General features: G+C 46.2%; 1 protein-coding gene across 1 annotated transcript in view; it reads right to left on the reverse strand.

Moving 5' to 3' along the window:
• Nucleotides 1–15646, reverse strand: part of LOC141121033 (coagulation factor XIII B chain-like) — a gene marked incomplete at its 3' end in the record, with an annotated part of 197140 nt that overhangs the window by 406 nt on the left and 181088 nt on the right.

Genomic DNA, 15646 nt, shown 5'->3' on the forward strand with positions numbered 1-15646 from the left:
AAAAAGAGATGTCTGATTGAATTTTCAGAAAGTCAACTTTGTGATTCAAAAAATGCACCTGTATTCTGACAGGTAGGAGGGGTTAGAACAGTGATTGCATCATATCCTCCTCTCTCTGTCATCAGACTACATTTACCATGAATCCTTGAGATGGGAGTGAATGTGGGAGGTACACTAGGCTTGTAAATGTAAATGTGAACTCGCCCACCTTAACATAAATCACACCTCTCATTCTGCAGCCAGCAAGCCATACATAACACGGTATGATAGGTTACAGCCTTACAAATACAAAGCATTTTAATATAAATGCAAACCAGTGCCGAACGTCAGGGACCACAAGTGCCGAACGTCAGGGACCACAAGTGCCGAACGTCAGGGACCACAAGTGCCGAACGTCAGGGACCACAAGTGCCGAACGTCAGGGACCACAAGTGCCGAACGTCAGGGACCACAAGTGCCGAACGTCAGGGACCACAAGTGCCGAACGTCAGGGACCACAAGTGCCGAACGTCAGGGACCACAAGTGCCGAACGTCAGGGACCACAAGTGCCGAACGTCAGGGACCACAAGTGCCGAACGTCAGGGACCACAAGTGCCGAACGTCAGGGACCACAAGTGCCGAACGTCAGGGACCACAAGCGCCGAACGTCAGGGACCACAAGTGCCGAACGTCAGGGACCACAAGTGCCGAACGTCAGGGACCACTAGTGCCGAACGTCAGGGACCACAAGTGCCGAACGTCAGGGACCACAAGTGCCGAACGCCAGGGACCACAAGTGCCGAACGCCAGGGACCACAAGTGCCGAACGCCAGGGACCACAAGTGCCGAACGTCAGGGACCACAAGTGCCGAACGTCAGGGACCACAAGTGCCGAACGTCAGGGACCACTAGTGCCGAACGTCAGGGACCACAAGTGCCGAACGTCAGGGACCACAAGTGCCGAACGTCAGGGACCACAAGTGCCGAACGTCAGGGACCACAAGTGCCGAACGTCAGGGACCACAAGTGCCGAACGTCAGGGACCACAAGTGTGGTGTCACCAGTACAGATTATCAGTGCCCATCAGTGCAGTGACACCAGTGCCTTATCTGTGCCCATCATTGCGGTGTCACCAGTGCCTTATCTGTGCCCATCATTGCGGTGTCACCAGTTCCTCATCTGTCCCCATCATTGCGGTATCACCAGTGCCTCATCTGTGCCTATCATTGCAGTGTCACTAGTGCCTTATCTGTGCCCATCATTGTGCCTATCATTGTGCCTCACCGCACAGATGTCACCAGTGCCTTATCTGTGCCCATCAGTGCGGTGTCACTAGTGCCTTATCTGTGCCCATCAGTGCGGTGTCACCAGTGCCTTATCTGTGCCCATCAGTGCAGAGCAGCGATAGTTACAGATCCGCCGTGTGACACAGTGCATCTCGTGCTGACAGATCTGTATGTGAGAACGCCGCTCGTGTTGCAGGCCCTGCTCCCTGCACCGGAATTGTGATAGACAGCGCAGAGCAGACTGTTCTAATGTGCAGGAAGGCGGGGCTGTATGACGAGTGGTGTTTGCACATACAGATCTGTCAGCCCAAGATGCAGTCTTGCAAACAGGAAATCAGCAGGCAAAAACATTTTTTCAGCAAGTTCAGCAGGTTATTGCAGAGAAACTACAGAACTCAGAAGAACATGGCTGACATAGTTGGTGAAGGTAGGAGATCAGCAACGAGAACATGGAAAAAAAAATTGCCCTGAGTTCTACTTTAAAATAATGACAGGCTGACATTGGCTACCGCTGTTTGCAAATAGCTGCAGACAGAGCAGTTACCAGCGGATAGGGAAAGATGTCCGAACCTGGATGCAGTCAGCAGGATCCAGGCTCAGCTGATGAGCTGATTGCCAGTAGAGTGAAGGGGGAAGAACCTTTCACTCTTCCTGGAGACCCCACACCATGAGGGACATCACTGGAGGCACCGGAAGGGAGAAAAGAGGCAGAAACACTGAGCATGGGGGAGGGGGAAATTGACTGAAACCGAGCAGATAAGTGCCAGGGTCACTGATCCCATCCCTCCACTACCATCCCTCTGCTACGGATCCCATCCATCCCACCACCCCTCTGTCAATGATCCCATCCCTTCACCACCACTCCTCTGCCACTTATCCCATTCCTCCACCACCACCCCACTGCCTCTGATCCCATCTCTCCACCACTATCCCACTGCCACTGATACCATCCCTAAACCACCATCCCACTGCCACTGATACCATCCCTAAACCACCATCCCACTGCCATTGATCCCATCCCTAAATCACCATCCCACTGTCACGGAACCCACCCCTCCACCACCATCCCTCTGCCATGGATCCCATCTCTCCACCAACATCCCTTTTCCCTGGATCCCATCTCGCTACCACCATCCCTCTCCTACAGATCCCATTCCTCTTCCACCATTCCTCCACCACCATCCCACTGATCCCATTCCTCCACCACCATCCCACTGAGTACCCATCACTAGCCCATCAGAATAACCGAATACTCGTCACCAGCCCAGAGTAACCGAGTACCTGTCACCAGCCTATCAGAGTAACCGAGTACCTATCTGTAGCCCATCAGATTGCCTGAGCACCTATCTGCAGCCCATAAGAGTACCCAAGTGCCTATCTGCAGCCCATGCATTAGAAAGGTGTGTTTGCTTTCCAAAATGGAGTCATTTTGTGGGAAATTCCAATGTCCTGGTGCTCCAATAAGTGACAACTTTGTGTAAAAAAAAAAAAAAAAAAAGTTTTTAGTATTTTTTCCACGTTTTCCAAAGTCTTGTGGGGAAAAAAAATGTTCAAAAGACTCATTATGCCTCATAGAATATACACTGGGGCATTTGCTTTCCAAAATGGGATCAATGTGGGTAATTACAATGTCCTGGTGCTCCAGGGTCTTCGAAAGTGTAATGGGTCGTTAGGAAATTTTGTGTAATTTATGTTCCAGAACGCCTGACAGTGCTCCATGCATGTTGGACCTGTCTATGTGGCAAGGCTGTGAAAAAGTCTCAGATATGTGGTATCACCATACTCGGGAGAAGTAGCAGAATGTATTTTGGGGTGTAATTGGAAGTATGCATAAGCTGTGTGTGAGAAATAACATGACAATTTTGTGTAAAAAAAATAAATAAAAATTTTCCCAAGAATTGTGTGAATAAATTACAACTTCAAAACTCCCTATGCCACTTACAAAATAGCTTGGACTGTCTTCTTTCCAAAAAGGGGTCATTTGGGGGGTATTTGTACTTTCCTGACATTTCAGGGCCTCAAGAGATGAGATAGGTCATCAGTGCATCAGTTGTGATCAATTTTCAATGATTTTCACCATAGCTTGTAGACTTTATAACTTTCACACAGACCAAATAATATACACTTATTTGGGTTATTTTTACCAAAGATATGTAGCAGTATAAATTTTGGCCCAATTTTATGAACAAAAAATTACTTAATTTGCAAAATGTTATCATAGTAACTAAAAAAAATAAAAAATAAAAAGTGTTTTTTTCAAAATTTTCGCTCTTTTTTCACTTGTGTCGCAAAAAAATAAAAAAAACGCAGTGGTGATTAAATACCACCAAAATAAAGCTCTATTTGTGTGAAATTATAATAACATTTTTGTGTGCTTACAGTGTTGCATGACCAAGTAATTGGCATTCAAAGTGCGGCAGCACTGAAAGCTGAAAATTGGTCTGGGCAGGAAGGGTGTATAAGTGCCCTGTATTGAAGTGGTTAAGTATATAAATAGTAAGTGCTTACGTCCATAAGTGATTGTGACCTTTAAAACTCACTACAAATATCATAAAACTGCAGTATTATGCAATAAATTGTGAAATCAATAAATTTAAACCTCCAGATACTTGAAACCTCCAAAAAGACACTGCAAATATTATATATCAGCAATGCCATGCAAAAAATCTGTGAATAAGTGTCCCATAAGTGAAAAATTATATACAAAAAAAACAAGAAAACAAATATTATAAAAATAAAGTCCTTCTTAAACTGTTCTAACAAAAAATCCATGCATTTGCACTTCTTTAAATTCATCCCATCCACCGTGCTGCTTATTGAAGTGATAAAACACTGCTACAGAAAAAAAGTGCTCCACCATCAGTGATGCTAATAATGCACTCACCAGAGCCCTGAGGCCCACTGGACCAACACGCATTTCTTATATAGCCAAGATAACCAGCATGAAACTCCAAATCAGCATTTCTTCATCCCACAGGAATGTTCTCCCCCAACGGATATGCACCAATTCACCCAAAAAAGGAAATGACAGGCAGTGCTGGGACAAAATCATCCAACGCCCAGGGCAAAGATTCCAAATTGCACCCCCCCCCCATGGTATGCAAGCTTAGGGGATCCAAGGCCCAGCGGTCACTTGGCCATTACTCCTATCAGCATTGTAACGCAAAGAAGGTATCCTCATCTCTACAGTAAACCATTGAGCCCACAGCTTCCCCTTTCGCCCACCCCTAGTCCCGGCCCTGATGACGGGGTAATCATGCAACACAGTTTTATTAAGATCTCCCTTTAAAGTGTTACTAAACCCACAACAGTAAAATCTGTCTGTATATGCAGCATAGCATGCTTGTTCTACTCACTGTGGAACTTAAGGGGTTAATCCTATGCATTGTGTAAAAAAGCTGTTTTATTCTGTATGCACAGATCCTCCCCCTCCTGCAATGTCTAGCTTGGGAAAGCCAGGAACACACAGGCATAAACCAACCTGCACATGCTCAGTTGTGTCTTTTATGCTGGAGAGAACAGTTACTTGTTCTCAGAGCTAGCCAGGTGACATGATTTTGGCATCACACATGTGGGCGTGTGTACAGGCTGCAGGGAAATTCTTCACCTCCTGAACTCTCAGCACTGGAGAAACTCTGCAGTTTATCATGTAATCTTTGTATTATGAGCAACAAAAAAGGTATATAGTGGCAGTATTTTAATGTAAAAAAAAAGATTTATAAGCTGTGAGCACTGTGGGGGGACGGACAACAGATGAACTATTTTCATATTACTGGGTTTAGTAACACTTTCCCAAATATGATGCTGAAGTTGGCTCCTTATTCGGCCAGCTTCTTATTCGGGTTTGATCTTTATTCAGAAAAGGTGATTATTTACTAAACAATCATCTGCAAAGTTTATAATAAAATCGTGAACTTTAACAACAATTCTGTCTTTCTAACTGCCATGTATTTAAAGGGGTAATTCTGAATAAATAACTATTTCTATATGAAAACCATCTTGGCCCACCCAGATGTGACTTGTTTTCATATAATTGGACATCCCTCTATTAGTTAAAGTTCAATTTGGCCTGAGCCAAATGATCTAAATCATAAAATATGGCACCAAACGTGGAACCATGACAGCCATGCATTTCAATGGGAAATTTTGAATAAGAAGCCAAGCTATTCCTATATGAAAACCATCTTGGCTCACCCAAGTTCCACTTGTTTTATACTCATTGGGCATCCTTCTATATAAAAAAGTCCCTATTCTGTGATCATGGCCCTTCCCTTGTGTTCAGTGCCCCCACAGCAAGCAGATTGCTATGGGGGGACCCGAGCCAAGTCACAGCTCCCTGTGTTCCTTCCATATGGAGCCACCCTCCCCTGATTGGCTAGCTAACTTTGACAGCAGCAGCAGACAATGGCACCACCAATCAGGAGGGAGAATCTTGGATGGCTGAGACACTTGTGGATATCGCTGGACAGGAGGGACCTCAGGTAGTTATTAGGGAGGCTGCTGCACACAGAAGACTTTTTATCTTAATGCATGAATGCATTAGGATAATGCATTAAGATACAAAAAAAACTTCTGCCTTTACAACCACTTTAAGTCTAATGTATCTGTAAAAGGTTCTCATCTCTTCCTCTCTCCATTCCCTTCCCATTATTAAAAAGGGTTCTTTACTCCTTTATATTTGAGAATCTTTATGCATCAGCTAGTAATTTGTCATAGCACATTGTTGTTCCTGCAGCATTCAGCATTTCTGTTGGATCCAATGTATTCATATACAAGCTTAAAAGGTATCATGTTTTGTGATCTGTTACTTTTCCTTTTCAGTAGTTGATTTTAGCTTCTTCACCGAGGCTGGGTTCACACTGGAGCGATGCGGGAAACCCCGCAAATCCTGCGCAGTTTCCCGCATCACACCTGAATTGCCAGCGGTTCACACTGACATCTGTGATCCGCTGTGGGTTTTAATATAAAGTTAATGACACCCCCTGATCAGTTTACAGAGTGCAGTGCGAATTGTGAAATTGTGCAGGAATTGGATCACACGGGTGTTCATTTTGTATGGCTGAACTCGCATTGCACAGACATCGCATGTGATCTGAACAGCAATGCAGTGAGAATCACATGCAACGTCTGTGATCGCACAAGTGTGATCCCACTGGTTTACCAGAAGTTATGTATTATTAGCATTTTTTTTCCCTTTGGTATGTATTTTTTAATTTTCTGTAAACGGTTAGTAGTTTTCTGTGTATTTCTGTGACACCGTGTGGGGGGTATGGGTTTGTTAGTTTGTTTTAGTGTTAATATTTATAAATTATAACATTATATACTTTAACATTTCTTGCTTTGAGTTTGTGTTTGTAAAAGAGCGTTTACTTGCTGTTTAACAAACTAATTATCAAGTAATGTATATCCGTTTAAAAGTTGTGATTCACAGCTCACATGGACAAGAAGTTTTTGATTGTCTCTTGTCTCGGATAAAAACAAATACATCACTTGGCTCGGGCCAAATTGAACAGTTCTATGTAGAAGGATGCCCAATGAGTATAAAGTGGAATTTGGGTGAGCCAAGATGGTTTTCATATAGGAATTGCTTGGCTTCTTATTCTGCATTTCCCATTGAAATGCATAGCTGTCATGGTGCCACGTTTGGCGCCATATTTTATGATTAATATCACTTGGCTCAGGCTAAATTGAACCATAACAAATAGAAGGATGCCCAATGCTTTCAATTTTCAACAGGGATGCCCCCCATTCACTATCTAGTATACAACCAGACATAGGTATACGCATACACCACCTTCTTCGGGGGAGCACATGAACACTCATGTGCTCCCCATGAACACTCTGGGCTGAATCAAATGTCTCCATCCAGGAGAACAATTAAAATCATTTCACGATGGTACCGTACCCCCTCTATTTTACACAGATTTGATGTATCCAGCTCAGACAAATGCTGGAGATGTAGACAAGCACAGGGCGATCTCTTGCACATATGGTGGAACTGCCCAACTATCCACGCCTATTGGTAACAGGTCCATGAACTAATCAAAAAAATAACCACATACTCTCTGGAATTTACACCTGTGCAGTTCTTACTCCATCACCATGAATCAAATGACACACCATACTATAAATCATTAGCCATAATGTTAGTTAACGCAGCTAAAATGTGTATACCCAAACTACGGGGAACACCCAGATGTCCCTCCATTTCAGATTGGTTTAAAATAAATAAAATTGCAAAAATGGAGAAACTCCTCTCAATTTCTCTGAATTCTCTGCATAAATTCACTACTTTATGGGCTTGCTGGACCCATTTTCACTCCTCCAAAGACTACCTGCAAACAATGAATGTTCCTCCCCGCCTAAAAAAAATGCCCTCTACATACAAAAGGCGTCTAGGCGTCATTATACACATAAACGCAACCTCTCATGCTGACAAAATACAAATACCTCATCTTAAAAACCTACTCGTCCCTCCCAAAACGAACACATACATACATATACAAGTACGCAGACAAACCCAATAATACCACTCTCCTTTAGCTCCCCCCAAACACTACACCCCCCCCCGCCAAACACTACACCCCCCCCCCCCCATTTATTCCTTATACAAGACCAGATCTAAATACAATTGTTGTGCTGGACACACGTATTGTACGTATACACGTACAAGTAGACAACTCCAATGCAGATTCTACTTTCCCAATCGCCACATATTAACCAAGACACATAGTGGTTGTAAATCATAAAAGGAGAGGAGTAATGGAAGCAACATATACATCCTAGACGTCATATGCCCCACTTATAAAACTGATTACCTCCCCCTGTTGAAACTGCTGAAGTGTTACCCACTGTTATCGTTGCAACTTATTATTGTTCTTAATGTCATACTTGTCACCTATCTTTTTTTGATAGGATCAGGACGTGTTTTTATGAATGTAGCACACCTATCTATCCTTGTAATCTTTCTTTCCTTTTACTCAATAAAATTAGTTTGGAAAAAATAAAGGATGCCCAATGAGTATAAAACAAGTGGAATTTGGGTAAGCCAATATGGTTTTCATATAGGAATAGCTTTGCTTCTTTTTCGGAATTTCCCATTGAAATGCATGGATGACAGGGTGACAAGTTTGGTGCCATACTTCATGGTTTATATCACTTGACTCGGGCCAAATTTACCTTTTCTATATAGTAGGATGCCTAATGAGTAGGGATGAGCTGAACACCCCCCGGTTCGGTTCGCGGCAGAACATGCGAACATGCAAAAATAGGATTTTTTAAAACAGCTTACCTGTAAAATCCTTTTCTTTCGAAGGACATCACGGGACACAGAGCCACAGTAATTACTGGTGGGTTATATAGGTATCACTGGTGATTAGACACTGGCACACCCTATCAGAAAGTTCAACCCCCTATATAATCCCTTCCCTTGCAGGGATACCTCAGTTTTGTAGCCAAGCAATATAGTGTATTAGAAGAGGGGCGGGACCTCTGTGTCCCGTGATGTTCTCCGAAAGAAAAGGATTTTACAGGTAAGCTGTTTTAAAAAATAAGGCTCCTTACAGGAAAGGGCTGCAAATTCTGAAACTCTTCTAGCAGAAGAGATGGCCACCAGAAAAATTAAACTTCCTTGTCAACAAGACCAAAGGAATCTGACTTATTGGTTCAAAAGGCTGTTTCTGTAACACAGCCAGGACCAAGTTCAAGTCCCAGGGGTTTAGGGGCGTTTTAAGCGGAGGATTAAGACGCATCACCCCCTGCATAAAGCTTCGGACCAAAGAATGCAAAGCAAGTGGCTGTTGAAATAATACTGATAAAGCCGAGACCTGGCCCTTGATGGTACTCAAGGCCAGCTTCATCTCTAATTCTATTTGTAGAAAATCAAGAATTCTACCTATGACATACTTCCTGGGATGCCAACCTCTGGATTCACACCAGGATACATAAGCTTTCCAGACTCTATGATAAATCATCCTGGAAGCTGGCTTCCTTGCATTAATCAAGGTAGATGTGACAGGACCTGAAAGCCCACGACTCTTCAGAACGTGGGTCTCAATAGCCAAACCGTCAAATTTAGCGTTTGTAAGGCAGGATGGAACACTGGACCTTGAGATAACAGGTCTGGGCGTACCGGTAGGGTCCACAGGGAACCCACCGTCATCCTTACTACTTCTGCATACCAAGTCCTTCTGGGCCAAGTGGGGGCCGACGGAAGTACCGACTTCCATTCCTGCCTGATCCTGCGAAGGAGTCGTGGCAGTAGCAGAATAGGCGGGAATGCGTAAATCAGTGAGAACCAATGCCACGGAATCACCAACGCATCCGTCCCGCATGCAAGAGGATCCCTCGTCCTTGCCACAAATCTGTCTAATTTTTTGTTGAATCGGGATTCAAAGAGAGCTACATCTGGGACCCCCCATTTTTGGCATATGGCGCAAAAGACGTCGGGGAGTAGAGACCGTTCCCCTGGGAGTAACTGCTGGCGACTTAGATAGTCCGCCTGCCAGTTCTCTATCCCTGGAATAAAAACTGCCGATATGCATGGCACATGCATCTCTGCCCAGACTAAGATCTAGTTCACCTCCTTTTGAGCAGCTTGGCTCCGGGTGCCTCCCTTATGATTGACATAAGCCACTGCTGTGGCATTGTCGGACTGGATCCTGACCAGGCAGCCCTGTATCCTGAGAGTTCAGGCTTTTAGGGCTAGATATACCGCCCGGATCTCAAGAATGTTGATGGGTAAGGTCCTCTCTGTCTTGGACCATATCCCCTGAACCGCAGACTGTTCCAGAACTGCTCCCCAACCTGACAGACTGGCATCTGTTGTTACCACTGTCCAGGTAACCGGTAGAAAGGATTTCCCCTTCTGCAGGTTTTCAGGTATGAGGCTCTGATGCACCGCATGCGACAGGTGCATCGGAAAGTCCAATGCCTGAACCTTCTTGTTCCAGGTCGTCAGAATACTGTGTTGCAGAATTCTTGAATGAAACTGAGCATAGGGAACTGCTTCGAATGAAGACACCATCTTCCCTAGTAGTCTCATACAAAGGCGGACAGAAGGACCCTTCTTGGACCTGACTGCCAGAATCAGCTCTCTTAAAGCAGCGATCTTTGCCTGGGGTAGAAATATTTTCTCCTGGCTTGTATCTATGATCAGACCTAAATACTCCAGTCTTCTTACTGGTTTTAGGAAAGATTTTTCTAAGTTGAGGATTCAACCCAGGTGTTCCAGATACCTGACTGTGGTCCTCAAGTTTCCGTTCAAAGAGGCTACCGACCGGTCTATCAAGAGCAGGTCGTCTAGGTATGCTATGACAGCTATACCCTGAGCCCTTAATCTGGCCAGAGGAGGAGCCAAGATCTTTGTGAACACTCGAGGTTCAGTGGCTATCCCAAAGGGCAGAGCCACAAACTGGAAATGGCGCCCTCCTATCTCGAAGCGCAGAAACTTCTGATGAGCAGGAAAAATGGGCACATGCAGATATGCATCTCTGATGTCTATTGATGCCAGAAATTCTCCTCCCTGCAGGGTGGAGACTACTGTCCGAATTGATTCCATGCTGAAGGATTGAATCCTTAAGAATTGGTTCAGATCCCTTAAATCCAGAATGGGTCTGACATCCCCATTTGGTTTTTGACTTCTTCTGTCCCTGGGGTTGACTCTTGTCCCTGGGCCCAGACGGAGGAGGCCGTCGAGACTGCCTGGAGGCTGAAGCCCCATGTGCTGGGGAGAGAGTCCGTTTGAAAGAGGAACGCTTACTCTTTTTCTTAACAGGTAAGAGAGTGCTTTTCCCACAAGAGATTCTCTTGATATAGCTATCCAAGTCCTCTCCAAACAACCTTTCATCACGAAATGGAAACCCCACCAGGAGCTTCTTACATGGTGCTTCGGCTGACCAATTTTTCAACCATAGGATTCTACGTATATGCACCAACCCCAGAGAAAGACGAGAGGTTTGCACGATAGAATCTCTGATAACGTCAACAACGTAACACAAGGCCGCAGGAAGGTTAGCAAACCCCTGGGCCTGCTGTTCAGGTAATACCTTGATAACCTGCTTAACATGGTCTCTTAGGTATTGACAGACTCCAATCGCTGCAACTGCAGGTTGAGCCACTGAACCTGCCAAGGAAAAAACATCCTTCAATAGGGATTCCATCTTCTTGTCTACAGGATCCCTGAGCATCTGAGCATTGTCTACAGGACAAGTCAGGCTATTATTTACGGAAAAAATGGCGGCATCAATGGCTGGTATTCCCCACATTTTGATAAACTTTTCTTCCATCGGATAAAGTGTTGAAAACTTTCTCGGCTGAAAAAAACGTTTGTCTGGGTGATCCCACTCAGAATAAATGAGCTTTTCAAGTAAATTATGAACAGGAAAAGCCTGTGCTGCTTGAGAAGGTTTCAGTGGCCCCAAAGCAGAAGAGGATCCTTTAACCGATTCAGGTACGGGCAACTTAAATGTGGAGCGGACCAATCCAGTAAGGATCTGCACTAAGACTTTCTCATCTTGGGAAGTTGCAGAGGGTCCCTCTCCACCTGATTCCTCCGAAGAGGAATCATCCATCCCATCCCGATCCTCAGAAAGGGATTCGTCTCCTTTATCCCTGAGCTCCTCTTCCTGAGGGTCTTGGGAAACAGAGGAAGGCCTAGTGCGTTTTCTTCCACCAAGTGAAGACGTAATCACGGCCATTAATCTTTCCTCTAAACCATTAATAGCTCAGGAAAAAACCTCTTGTGTAATATATACAGGGGCTGACATGCCGGAGGCAGGTATAGCCCCTGACCCCAATGGCTCTCCCTGGCTAGCCGTCCCTGGCCCCTCAGGGGGGGAGGATGCTGCTGACAGGGGGTCCTCAGAACCTAAACGAGATCCCCTAGTGTCTCTGGTTCTGGGGGTGTTTGAACCTCTTCTACCCATAGTGCAAAGCAACAAGGTGGAGGTATCACAAAATGAACACTGACTGCTGAGCGATGTAGTCTGGCTAAAAGCCCTGCTACCCAATGCTCAGTCTGGTGTTACTTAGTAAATGCAGCCTAGGAGAATGCCTGTGTCCCACCTTACATGCGACCGTCAGCTCTGTGTCCCTCCAAAGGCTGTGTGCACCTGTACAGAGTGCTTTAATAGCCTGCAGCTGGCCTGAGTGGGAGTCTAAGCACCCGTGCTGACGTCCCGCCCCCCCCTCTACCGTCCCCCCTCTCGAATTTCGAAAAAACAAGTGCTTCCCGCGCTGGCCGACCCTCCGGAAACACTATGGAGGAAGGCTGGGGGAGGGGGAGGAGGGAGAGAGGCTGGTAGTGAAGGGCCTGCCTTAAAACGGCAATGGCGGCGGGGGGGCGGTGCCTGAGCGGAATAACCACTGTCTAGACCCCTGTGACCTCCCCCTAGCCTGGAGAGAACATCAAACATGAGAAATCCCCCCATCCATCCTACCTTGAGCCATCTGGAAACGCTGTGAAGCGATGAACACTGAGACCGGCATCAGCATGACAAGGTTTGTGCTCTTGGCAGCCCCCGATGGTCACAATAGGCATAGCATGCATTTACCTTAACCACTTGAGGTCCAGGCCATAGCCGAATGATGGCTACAGCGCGGACCTCAATCTCCGGGAGGCCGTCATAGGACGTCCTCCCCTTTCCTCGTTCCCCGTGCGCGCTCACGTGTGCGCATCGGGGAAATTCTGTGCTGGCCGTGTCCCTTGGACACAGCCAGTCACAGATCGCAGTAAACGGCCAATCACAGCGGCCGTTTACAGCGCGATCGCCGGTTCCAATGAGAGATGATCTCAAATGTAAACATATGAGATCATCTCTTATTGCCGTCTCTCTCTCCTCACACAGAGACCGCGTGTGAGGAGAGAGAGGATACTGCAGCGATCTGTGCCTTGTGTGAGTTCTACTATACATTTACCTGTTGTAAAAGTGCCCAAACAGTACAGTGGGATCTGTGCTGCCTCATCAGTGCCCACCTGTGCCGCCTCATCAGTGCCCACCTGTGCCGCCACATCTGTGCCACCTCATAAGTGCACATCTGTGCCACCTCATCAGTGCACAACTGTTCCGCCTCATTAGTGCCCATATGTGCCACCTCAGTGCCCATCTGTGCCACCTCAGTGCCAATCTGTGCCATCTCATCAGTGCCACCTCATCAGTGCATATCTGTGCCATAAATCAGTCCCCATCTGTGCCGCCTCAGTGCACATCTGTGCAATCAATCAGTGCCCATCTGTGCAGCTTCATCAGTGCCCATCTGTGCAGCTTCATCAGTGCCCATCTGTGCAGCTTCATCAGTGCCCATCTGTGCAGCTTCATCAGTGCCCATCTGTGCAGCCTCATCAGTGCCCATCTGTGCAGCCTCATCAGTGCCCATCTGTGCTGCCTCATCAGTGCCCATCTGTGCTGCCTCATCAGTGCCCATCTGTGCTGCCTCATCAGTGCCCATCTGTGCTGCCTCATCAGTGCCCATCTGTGCTGCCTCATCAGTGCACATCTGTGCAGCCTCATCAGTACCGCCTCATCAGTGCACATCTGTGCCGCCTCATCAGTGCACATCTGTTCCGCCTCATCAGTGCCCCTCTGTTCCACCTCATCAGTGCCCCTCTGTGCCACCTCATCAGTGCCCCTCTCTGCCACCTCATCAGTGCCCCTCTCTGCCACCTCATCAGTGCCCATCTGTGCTCATCAGTACCGCCTCATCAGTGCCGGCTTAGCACACACCTGTGTAGTCGCATCATCACCAGCAAGCATGTCCAAAAGAGTCTTTTCCGCCGAGGAGGCATACCAGATTCTTTCCCAGGCCGACGAGAGCAACGGGGAGCTCTCTTGTTCGGATTCCATTTCAAACTCAGATTCTGAGCCGGACGTCAATTATGAGCCAGTCCTCAGTAGTGGAACACTGAGTGACTCAGAGGAGGAAGATATTCGGCCCACAAAACGAAGGTGTTCTAGTGTGGAGGCAGTGGCATCCACCAGCACCGCAGTGTCTTCCACCAGCACCGCAGTGCCTTCCACCAGCACCGCAGTACCTCTGCAAAAAAGGCCAAGAACCCATGCCAGCCTTCCCTATGCCCTTCAAAACCCCTTGTCGCCTTCTCCTAATTCAGGAGAAGCCAACATTCCCCCTTTCACTGCCCAGCCAGGAGTCCAGGTGGACACGGAAAATTTTTCCCCAATAAATTTTTTTTATTTAATTTTTACAGAGGACATGTTATTAACAATTGTGGCCCAGTGCAACCTTTATGCACAGCAATTTATTTTAAATAACCCAACGTCCTATTATGCCCGTCCCTACGAGTGGAGAGACCTAACGGTGGAGGAGTTGAAGGTTTTTTTAGGCCTCACATTTGCTATGGGACTCACCAAAAAAAACACCTTGAATTCCTATTGGTCAACCCTCCCCATCCACCACATGCCAATCTTCTCCAAGGTAATGCCCAGAACCAGATACCAAATGATAATGAGATTCCTTCATTTTAATGATAACACCCAGTGCCCTCCCCGAAATGACCCAAATTATGACAGGCTTTTTAAAATTCGGCCAATATTAAATTATTTTTCTGAATTATTCCCCCAGCTGTTTACCCCGGACCAACATATATGTGTGGATGAGTCCCTTGTTAAATTTAGTGGCAGGCTTAAAATAAAGCAATTTATCCCCAGCAAAAGGGCCCGCTATGGGGTGAAGGTGTACAAACTATGTGACAGAGTCACAGGGTACATGTATGCCTTCAAAGTGTACAAAGGGAAGGACACCCAACTGCAACCCCCTAATTGCCCGAACTACTTGGGATCAAGCGGGAAAATTGTTTGAGACCTGATATACCCCCTACTGGAAAAAGGCTACCACCTGTACGTAGATAACTTCTACACATCTCTGCCCCTGTTCCACAACCTTCACCGGAGAAGACGCCTGCATGTGGAACCATAAAAAGGAAACGGAAGGGCTTTCCTCAAAGTCTTGTCAATAAGAGGTTGAGGAAAGGAGAAACGGCAAGTCTGTGGAACAAGGAGATTTTGGCAGTGAAGTGGAGGGACAGAAGAGATGTCTATATGTTTTTTTTCAATCCACGATACCTTCGTAGAAATCCCTAGAAGAAATGGCCCCATTCAAAAACCAAAATGCGTTTATGAATATAATTTGTACATGGGGGGAGTCGACTTCAATGACCAAATGTTGGAACCATACCTTGCCACAAGACGGACATACCATTGGTATAAGAAAGTCGCAATTTATTTTTTCAATTGGCCATATACAACTCATATGTAATTTACTGTAACTCCACCCAAAACCCCAAACGCTTCCTTGGCTACCAGGAGGAAATTTACACTGCCCTTATATTCCCGAACGGCCCTCCAGAAACCATCCGATCAGATGT

This window comes from Aquarana catesbeiana, unplaced genomic scaffold (genome assembly GCF_042186555.1).
Source record: "Aquarana catesbeiana isolate 2022-GZ unplaced genomic scaffold, ASM4218655v1 unanchor1, whole genome shotgun sequence".
Taxonomy (NCBI): domain Eukaryota; kingdom Metazoa; phylum Chordata; class Amphibia; order Anura; family Ranidae; genus Aquarana; species Aquarana catesbeiana.